Source organism: Meleagris gallopavo, chromosome 2 (genome assembly GCF_000146605.3).
Source record: "Meleagris gallopavo isolate NT-WF06-2002-E0010 breed Aviagen turkey brand Nicholas breeding stock chromosome 2, Turkey_5.1, whole genome shotgun sequence".
In the NCBI taxonomy this organism is placed as follows: domain Eukaryota; kingdom Metazoa; phylum Chordata; class Aves; order Galliformes; family Phasianidae; genus Meleagris; species Meleagris gallopavo.
In genome coordinates, this window is record NC_015012.2 from 2,585,934 (window position 1) to 2,596,881 (window position 10,948).

The window sequence follows — 10,948 nt, forward strand, 5'->3', positions numbered from 1 at the left end:
CATGAAAAAATCCCCACACATCCCCAACTACCGAAAGTAGAGCCCCCCAAAGTGGACCTTGATTAAAAACCTACAAACCCCAGGCTTTGATACTAGCCAGGCCTGCGAGGCCCTGTCCCTTGCACATAAAACAAGAAATAAATTAAAACCAGTCACAGCCTGAGATTTACTTAATAAGCCAGCTTCCAACCTCTGCTTGTGACCACTGCTTCCCCTGCTGGCCCCCTGGCTGTAAAAAAGCCCCTTTTATGCTTCTGTATCTCATCTTCCTCGGGGTGGGGATCACAGCAGCTGCTTCTCTAGCAGGACCCTGCATGTTGGAGAACGGAGCCCCAGCCCAGCAGGATGCATGCGGATGGGGAATGGAGCCCCAGCCCAGCGAGACCCCATGGTCCTTCCCTGTGCCCAGTGCCTTTGCTCCACATGGGGCAAAGAGGGTGCTCCCAAGCAGCACGTTGTTGTTGGCCTCTCCTCTCCCCACACAGACAGAGCTCCACATATCTTAAGCTCTGTGCAGTCAAATGAGACCTATGAAAAACTTGCTCAGTGTCAATTATAATTACCAAAGGAAGCAATCAAACATTACAGCAACAGGGACCCCTGAAATGCTTAAGACAGGCAACTCCCACCATGGCTGTCAACAAATGCTAATTCTCATTAATGTATATGTAGCTCTTAAATGCTGCAGCGGTGCTAGCTATTAGTATTAGCTAGTAGATAATTAGTAGCAAGCAGTATAACTGGTTAAAGTTACAGAATGGAAAGCATCTGCCCCACCACAGCCTTCCCGACACTGTGCAGGAAGGAAGGGAAGGAATGTGGGGAGCAGGGGGGGTCTGCCCTGGATCTGGGAATCTGGGGGCACCTGCCAGCACTCTGCCAGGTGCTGCCCCAGCCCAATGGGAAGGAGCCTTCCAATCATGAAAAGCCATGTATTTGTAATGGCAGCAATAAACAAAACAACAAAAAACACCCTGAAAAGCATAAGCCCAGGCCTTTACCTATGATAACAAATTGAATTGGATGTTTCTTACCTGAAGTTTCACGAGCAATTAGCAAACAGAATTATCCACAAGTGCATGTGTGTCCTGTTATCCTTGTAGCCATTTCAGCCACCCCATTGCAAGCCTGTGATCTGGCAGCTCTAGCAGCCCCCAAAACACAGCTTTTCCCTTTCCCCCTGCCACCTTTTTTTTCTTTTCTTTTCTTTTTCTTTTCCCCAACAAGAAGTTCATGGCAGTTGATGTTTTACCACCTACAAACTGGGGGAGAAGAAAAGCAAGGCGGAGAGGATCAGTGTATACAGTATTAAGCAAGAGCGTGTCGTGGCGCGGGGAGCTGCGAGGTGTTTGCATTGTCTGTGAGGGGATCCGTAGTGGCACTGCGGCTGGAGAAATAATGGCAGATCAGGGGACTGCCTTTGGCGACAAACTTTCATCTGCTAAGTTACAATTATATTGTAGGAAACGCTACCCCAGACTGCAACTAATTTGTGAATCCCAGAAAGGCAGATCGCTGATTCCTCATCAGGGCTGCGGAACCTGATCTATAAAAATTTGGGCCTCAGCAGGAGGTGGTGTGTGAGTGTGATTTGCATTTCAATTCTTAGTCCACCACAACCTTTAAATCTTCCCGCAGCACTATCACAATGGAAATTTTTGTTCACAGTGTGCTCAAAATACATATTAAAAAGGAACAAAATCCTAGCACAATGGAAGTCAGTTGTTAATGGGAAAGAATGCTCAAATTGTTTCACAAAACACCATTACATCAGAGTCTTTCATCATTTTATGGGGGATCAAATTCCCTGACACCATCTTCAGGGACTCCATGTGGTGCTCATCACTATCATTCCTCTGCCACAACCACCACAGCCCTTTCAATTTTTATCTGCCCAGAACCCAGAATATGTTACATTATTTAGTTTTTGTAAGAAGCTTTTCCCTATGAAGAGTTCACAACAAATAAAAGCCATTTCCCTGAGAAAACAAGCTTGTGAATGTTGGGTAGAGGGGATTTGGGGCAAGCCCCATGGCAGGAGGTGAGAGCAGCTTTGCATCCTTCCTGCTGACAGATGGCACAGCTCCATCGGGGCTGGCAACGGCGGCATGGCGCTCACACAGTTCCCAAAATCTTGATGGGTCAGACCGGGAAATTCACACTGTATTCACACTGAAAATTAGTTATTTGTAGTAACAGGGAGGCTTCCCAGCACTGCCACAGAACCAGCAAACAAGTGTGCAGAGAGAGGTAAAAAAATCTACTCCTGGCTCCATCTGCCAAGGAAATATTCCACATCAGACGCTCTCAGCCTTGGAACCCAGTGCCAACAAAGCCAAGACTCAATGCCTTTCCTATGTGTTTGTGAAGCCAATGGAGACAGGCACTTTGAGAGGAAGCCAGGATGCAGAGCCGTCTGTGGGCCACAGACAATGAGAATTCACATTCTGGCAGAGCTCCGACACCTCTCCTTGCTGGATGTGAAGGCATGTTTGGGTCTAAAAAGGCACACATGACCGTGAACTCAAATTTACATTTATTTTGGCAATTTGATATCTGTTTTCCTATGTGTGGAGTTTTATTGCCACTTACTCAGATATGGCTGATCTCAGCAGGCTGTTCTCAGGACATGCTCTCCAGCTGATTGAATTTCCAGGCTCCAAACCTTACAGCCCAAGTAAAGAGTGTAGGAGTTTGTCTCTTGGCAAAAGAACATCAAAGAGACCCAAATGCACTTCCAGGTTCTTTCTGCTTTTCCTACTCCTGGAGTTGGTAGGAGTTCAGCAGGTACATGCCTTAATGAACGGCATTTTACCTACCCATCTAACAGAAGCATTTTCATTCCCTTGCTGTGATTTGCAATGTTGGGACCTGGCAATTTGCTTTATTGCATATCAATTCATACTGGCATTTGTAGGATCCCAGCACTTTCCCTGTGAACTTTCCTACAAGTTGCTCCCCTAAGAAAAGCAAATCTCCACCATGAAGGGTACGGCTCTTCCTGAAACGCTCTTGGTGCACAGTTCCATAAGGAAGGGGCCAAGCTTTGGACAAGTCTCTCCCACTTCTGAGTGCCTGCAGCATTTGGAGCCATCTATGGGGGCAAATTCTGTACCCCGAGGTCTGACAAGTCCTTGATTTTCTCCAGGGTTTCTGAGTCCAGATCCTTACTTACTATTAGAGATATTTGCTTGCACTCCACTGAGTGTCTGAGAGCCCAGTCAGAACATTTGAAGCTGGAGAAAGAGGCCTGATCCTGAAGGTCCTGCTCAAAAAACAAACAAAACCAAACAAAACAAGACTCATAGAAAGCAAGGGAAGATTGTCCAATGCAGGAAGTACAACTTTATTTTCTTTAAGGACACAGCCTTGCTATCAGCACAGAAAGCATTCAGCAGTATAGATCACACCAACTGCTCTTTGGTGTAACATCTCTGGCATTCAAAACATACAACTTCTGTGTTTGTACTACATTTCTCTCACAGCTTACATCGAGGCCAAACAGACAGCATTTTGCAAAGGTCTTCTAAAATAAGCTTATTTAAAAGAGCAAGGTCAATGCCCAACATATGTCAGATTCTGTGAGTAGAAATCAAAGAGCTAGGAGCAAATGGAATGTGTCAGAACTCAGTGGTTTTCCATGCCAGGCTCTTCTACCAAGTTCACGTTCCTGCTGCAAAAAAAAACAAAACAAAACAAAACAGTAACAATCCCATCATATGGACTTCAGCTTTGGAAAAGTGCCTAAAAACATCCTCCCAGTGCCCATGTATAAGCTGGTTAGCTCAATAAATAAAACTAATGCATAGGTCAATGTTTGGTTGGACACGCTATTTATTGTCTATAGAACTGTATTTTTCTTTCAATAGGACAGATGCAGATTCCATGCGTCGGCCCTAGCTCTATTAAAATCAGATTAAAGACATCAGTAATGTATTAAATTCCATTTATAGTGTGCCCAATTAAAGGAAAAAGAACATTAAAAATAGAAAAAAAAAAAAGTATTAATGGGATTTCAGAATTATTTAAAAAACATTCTGCTCCATTTTTATCTTTGCAAAAAAGGGCAATTTTTTTACATAAAAGAGGAAAACTTTTGCTCTGTTCAGACAATGTAATTTGGCCTGGTCTCTTTAACCATGCCTTGCAGAACAAAATCTGTGATTTCAGTTAAAATACATTATTGTCACTTCAGCCTCCTATTTTTGTACTTTAAATTGATTGTAATGGCTGTGCCTTTGGTGGCTTGTGTCTCACCATGCATCCCCATCACTTACAGCACCTCCCACTATTGCCCTCCCAAATAATCACCACTGGATAATCACCTCTTCTCCTTTCTCCCAACTTTACTGCTCATTTTCCTCTGTATTTGCAAGCTGGTGCAGCCTGCTGACTGTTTGCTCTGTAATGTCTTTAACATTTGGCAGTTGTTCTGGCACACCACAGTCAGGAATTTAAAGGAAAGGTAAAAGCTGCCTGAAAAAGGCCAAGCCAAGGGCTCTACAGGTTGGATTGTTTCTGCCCATGGCCCGTTCTCCTTGCTGCAACTTGGAGACTGGGGAAAGAAACGGGTGAGAAAGGAGGAGTGGGGTGTGACTGGAATCCCTCCAGCTGCACACTGATGGCTCAGAACCTGGCAGTGCTGTGCAGCACAGGGCTGCATTCAACTGGGTCCTGCTATTTGATAGAATCATAGAATGGCTTGGGTTGGAAGAGAACAAAAAGTTTAATTCCAACCCCCTACCTTGGGCAGTGTTGCCAACCACTAAATAAGTCAGTGGATCAGGTTGCCCAAGGGCCTCATAAAACCTGTCCTTGGACACCTCCAGAGATGGGGCATACACAACCTCTCTGGGCAGCCTGTGTCAGCAACTAATCACCCTCAGTTAAAAATTCCCCCAACATCTAATCTAAATCTCCGCCTTTTTACTTTAAAACCATTCCCCTTTGAACTATCACTATCTACCCATGTAAAAGCTGATTTCCCTTCTGCTTATAAGCTCCCTTCAAGTATTGGAAGGACACTATCAGGTCTTTCTTGAACCTTCTCTTCTCCAGGCTGAACGAGATCAGCTCCTTCAGCCTGTCTTCATAAGAGAGGTGCTGTAGCTCTCTTCTGGATGCAGTACTCCAGATGGGACTTGATGCAGGGAGAGTAGAGGGAGACAATCTTGTGTTTCTCCTGACTGGCTATCCCTCCTGTGATGCAGCCCAGGATACTGTTGACTTCCAGCTGCAAGCACACACTGCTGGCTCATGTTAAATTTTTCATCTACCCTTCAAACCCATTTCTCTTCAATTTAAAGATAAAAAAGTGGCAGGGGATCATGTCAAAGACCTTGCAGAAGTCTATGCAAATGACATCAGTTGCCCTTCCCTTCCACTGATGTCATCATTCCATCATAGAAGTTCACCAGATTGATCAGGCAAAATCTGCCCGTGGTGAAACAATGCTGACCGTCTCAGATCACCTGCTCATCTCTCATGTGCCTTAACATATCTTCTAGGAGAATCCACTCCCTGATCTTCTCAGGTACAGAGGTGAAGCTCACTAGCCTGTAGTTCCCCAGGTCCTCCTTTCTTACAAATGGGCATGATGCTTCCCTTTTTCCAGTCATGACTTTTCAAATATAATGGAGAGTGGCTTAGCAGGCACATCAGCCAGTTCCTTCAAGATCCTGGGATGCAGGTCATTGGGCCCCATGGACTTACACACATTCAATCCCATGAGGCAGTCTCAGCCTTGCTTTTCTCTTACAATAGAGAGATTTTGCTCTCCCAGCCCCCATCCAGATGTTTGGGGATGCAAGGTTCAGGGTTGTGAGAGACAGAAGAAACCTCACTGCCAGAGAAGACTGAAGCAAAGAATATTTTGGTACTTCAACCTTCTCCATGTTGTAGCCAGTTTCCCCTTCTCATTCACAAGGGGGTACTTTTTGTAGAATCTCTTCCTGCTATTTTTCATGTCCCTTACCAAGCGCAGTTCCATCTGAGCCTTTGCTTTCCTGTGCACATCCAGACAGCATCCCTGTATTCTTCCCAGGTGATGCATCATTGTTTCCGTTGCCTGCACATGTCCTTCTTCTTCAGTTTGACAGGCAGGTCCTTGCTGAGTCCTGCCGCTTTCCTGCCTCCTTTGCTTCCTGACAGCACTTTGCAGGATGGAGGCTGTCCCAGACAAACCTGTTCAGAAGGCAATGTTTCCATGGGAGACTTTCCACTATTGAGGAGCCATCAGCAGAATACTCAATGGCTCTGGCTGAAAATGACAATTGGATTTGCCTATGGCATCACAGTCCTCTCAAACCCCATAATGCACATGGTGACGTGTAGACACCATAAAGCTTTTTCCTTCTGATGGGAGGATCCTTCCTCCTTTGCTTTGCATAGCTCTCGTTATTAACTGAAGAATTATTTACCTTGCATAACCATTCTATGCCATACATAGATGTGTTAAACTAAATACACTTTTTGCTTTCGTGACTCTATCTATCCAAGCCTCTACACTGACTCTGTTGTGAGAAAAAAAACCCACAACTCTAAGTAGTGATATTAGGAAGGATCTCTTTATGTACATTTATGAGATCTGCCACCAGGTGACTCCATTCTAAAATATCCATATTTTTGTAAAACAAAATGCTATTTCTTTCATGCAAGATGAGCATCATAATAATCTCTCCCACTGCCCTCCCCTGCCCTTTCCCCCCCCCCCCTTCCAATAAGATTTATCACTCTGAAAAAATGTTATTAAATAGATAGGACTCTAACTTAAGTCATGAAGATTCTGTTTGTTTGTTTTTGTTCTTTTTTTTGTTTTGTTTTTTGTTTTTTTACTAGCACATGAAAATGTATTAGAGTGAGGGATTTCCAGAACAGCCTGATCTGTTCCTGTCTAATCAGACCTGATTAATTCAAATCAAGCTGCAATACTCCATTTTATTTTGCTTTACAAACTCAAGATCAACAACAAATCAGCAGTATGGAGCTATCATAGGCAGTTAATACGGGAAGCCTACAGACGCTGAGTCTCACAGAGTCAAATGGATATGATTAAACATTTGGAATCATTTATTAATATTTTATATATTCAAATATATACAGAGCAGATAGGACCAGTTAGAGGGCTGCTCTTCATAGGGGACTTTATTATCTTTATGCCTTAGAACAGGAGATCCATCTCAGGTGTCATAGGATTTTTCTTCAAAATAGAAAAAAATATAAACAATTATCAGGTTATATGGGAGGCTTTGTAAGTAACACCAAGCTGCACAAAACCACGCAATGATCTCCACTGATAATCAAAGCATTGGTGAGATATTTAGCGCAGCAGAATAAATAATATGTGACAAAATAAAACAATCTCACAAATCCAAGATTGCAAATGCAAAATAGATGGCCACGCAAGAAGTATTTCAGAGATTTACTGAGCCATTACTTCTGTGGAACACAGATGTAGAGAGGCTCTCAGCCTGACCAATTTAATCCACATCAGACAAGGGAGACATAGGGTCAGTAGGCTGAATGTGGATTTGGGCGCTTGGCACAGCTGTTTTCCTTAGGTGCAATACACTTGTCACTAGTGGTGGCACTTTGCATTTGCTGTATGGCAGCATATGTGCTTGCCACATTTGGGACCCATTATATCTCTTTACCCTCCAGCCACTTCCCTTCCCTTCTTGTTAGCTGCATGTCCATATATTCTTCCATACTCTTTCACTACATTGCAGTGCCAGCTCTTTGCCCCCTGCTTGCTCCACTGACTGCACATACCGCCAGCATGCATTACAAGCTTCCCATATTACACCCAGCTGCAGGCAGGGGTTCAATTTTTATATAAATTGCAGAATGTATACATTCATATATGCACGTGTACCCACACAAACACAGTCATTCTGCAAGGCATCACATTTATTCCATCACTGAAATACTTACCTGCTGAGAAACATTTTTGTTATCAGAAGGAGTGCATATAGACGAAGAAAAGTTGAGGAATAACCAAGGAAATCTTTCAAAGCATAGCATAAATCCAATCTAGAAGCAAAGGTGAAAAAAAAGGGAGGGGACAGAATATATGTTCACATTTCAGCCTCTGCAATTAAAACCATAGTTACTGCAACAGCACAGACCAATTAGTGTATGCTGATATACCAGCTTTCAGATAAGGCATGTACAAAAGAGGCAGTTAAATGTTTCTGCTTGCTTTGTACACAGTGACACAGACAGGACTGACTGCAAGACTCAATTTTGTTCTCTGCTGGGTCATTGCATATGACTAGAACAGTTAAAAGAAATTTGGCTGATGTCTTATTTGGAGGGGCTGAGCTGCCACCCTCTCTACTTTCCCACTCCAGATTTACAGAGTTTCCTGCCATGGCACTGGACATTGTTTCAAAGGAAGAAGGCTCTGATCTGGAGAGATGAGCTCACCTGGGCAAGATCCCGTGCAAGGAGTGCCTCAGCCCAGCAGGGTGGACCCCCTGGTGGTGTGGCTGTGCAGCCAAAAAGATCACGAGCATCACATAAAAACCCTTGCACTCTTTTAGAATCATAGAATCACAGAATAGTTTGACTTGGAACGGATCCTTACAGGTCATCTAATCCAACTCCCCTGCAATGAATAGAGACACCTACAGCCAGATCAGGGTGCTCAGAGCTTTGTCCAGCCTGACTTTGAATAGAATTAAAGACTAGAATAGAATCACCAAGGTTGGAAAAGACCTCAAAGATCATCTAGTCCAATCATTTACCTATCACCAATATCTCCTACTAAACTGTGTTCCTAAGTACAACATCTAAACATTTCTAGAACACCAGGGATGGTGACTCAATCACCTCCCTGAGCAGCCTATTCCAGTGCCTGACTTCTCTTTCTAAGAAGAAATTATTCCTAATATCCAAACTGAACCTCCCCTGGTTCAACTTGAGGCCATTCCCTCTTGTCTTGTCTCTAGTTACACAGGAGAAGAGGTCGACTTCTACTTCACCACAATCTCCTTTCAGGTTGTTATAGTGATAAGGTCTCCCCAGAGCCAATGTCTCCAGAGATGGATCATCCATCACTTCTCTGGGCAACCTGTGCCAGTGCCTCACCACCCCTACTGTAAAAAATACCTCCCTTGTATCCAATCTAAATCTCCCCTGTTTCAGTTTGAACCCATTTCCCCTTGTCCTATCACAACGTACCCTTCTATAGAGTCTGTCTTCTTTCTTATAAAACATCTTACAGAACATTATAGAGAACATTAAAAATGTAGCAGCCTCTGATTCCAGTCCTCATACCTAAAACTGTGTCCTTGATGACCAGTGTTCGGTGCAGACCAGATCTGCCCCTTGTCGCACTGCAAACCAGAACACTCCAGGGTTTGAGGACTTCACACACAGTTGCACAGATGGGAGTTGTTCTGGTGGGGGCACCCCTCGGAAAAACAGATCCATATTCAGCTTTTTCTCTCCACAAATACAAGCAAGTTTAAAATCAAAGTTTTCAGTTCATAATATAGATTCAAACTCTAAATAAAAGAGAAAAAATACGAATTGCTCAGATTTGGTCTGCTTGTGTTTTCATTAAAATTATCCTCAAGTATTTTCTAAAATCTCACCCTAAGGAGGAAATCACAACAAGCCATTAGTGACCAAGTTATTTTTGTATGGGGGGAGGACATGGGTGAGTGACTGATCCCAGTGTTACACAAAAAGTAGCTGCTGGTAACTCTGTCCTTCCATGCATTGCGATGTTTCTTTCTTACTTTACATCCCTTCTCCCATATACTAGCACACAGAAGGAGAAGGCTTAGGAAGGATGTCAAAACATCAGGGAATATCTGGTCTCCTCTCTGAGGTGACAATTTGTAAATCACTATGAGGAAGCAGTTTGCTCACTTTTTTCTGTGTAGTTTTGAAGGATTTCGTTTGAGAGACAGAGACCAGCCGCAGAGCAATGGGAGGTGGGTTTCCATCGGTGCCTGTTGCTGTAGATGAGGAGGTTGCCTCACCTTCCAGTGCAAGTGATGCAAATTATCCACTATTGATAGTACAGGCTGGCAGTGAAGAACTTGGTGAGAAAAGCCTGAAGGCTATCAAAGATGACTTCAGGGTAGTTGAAGGAACAGGTGTGCAGGTGGTTATTACATCTGTACCTTCAGTGGCAGGAAACGATACTGGGATGAGCCTAAAAACCCATCTCTTGAACAAATGGCTTAGGAGTTGGTGCAAACGCAGGAGTTTTGTTTTTTTGATCATGGGGCAATTTACTCGGCACCTGGCTTGATGGCTGCAAATGGAAGCAGCCTGTCTCCATGGGGAAAGAGGGTTCTAGCCAAGGAACTGGCGGGACTTATTGACAGGTGTTTAAACTAGGTATGAAGGGGGAAGGGGACAAAATGATGACCGCTGGGACTGAGGGGGCAGTTCGAGGCTCCAAACAGAACTTGATGGTGGAGACAGTGGAGTTCAAAGGCTTGGAGAGGGGTGGAGGGATGCTGCTTCTCTTAAGTGCCTATATACTAATGCGCGTAGCATGGGGAATAAATAGGAAGAGCTGGAGTTCTGCGTGCGGTCACGAGGTCATGATCTCATTGCGATCACGGAGACGTGGTGGGACAGCTCGCATGACTGGAATGTTGTCATGGAGGGCTGTGTGCTTTTTAGGAAAGATCGGCTGGGTGGGCAGGGTGGTGGAGTTGCTCTTTATGTGAGAGAGCAGCTAGAATGTATTGAACTTCACTTGGGGGAGAGTGATATAGCAGTGGAGAGCTTATGGGTGAGAATCAAGGGGCAGGCTGGTAAGGGTGACACTGTTGTGGGGGTGTACTACAGGCCCCCTGATCAGGATGAGGAGGCTGACGAGGCCTTCCAAAAGCAACGGGATGTAGCGTCACATTCCCAGGCACTGGTGCTTATGGGGGACTTCAATTATCCAGATATTTGCTGGACGACCAACATGGCCAGG

General features: G+C 44.3%; 1 long non-coding RNA gene across 1 annotated transcript; it reads right to left on the reverse strand.

The window, feature by feature from the left end:
- Positions 1 to 2,363: 2,363 nt before the first annotated feature.
- On the reverse strand, positions 2,364 to 10,079 carry LOC116216268. The gene is made up of 4 exons (XR_004158717.1): positions 9,280 to 10,079; positions 7,933 to 8,031; positions 5,975 to 6,183; positions 2,364 to 3,673 (listed from the first exon to the last, which is right to left on the reverse strand). It is a non-coding gene; the product is annotated as an uncharacterized LOC116216268 (long non-coding RNA).
- Between the last annotated feature and the right edge of the window lie 869 nt (positions 10,080 to 10,948).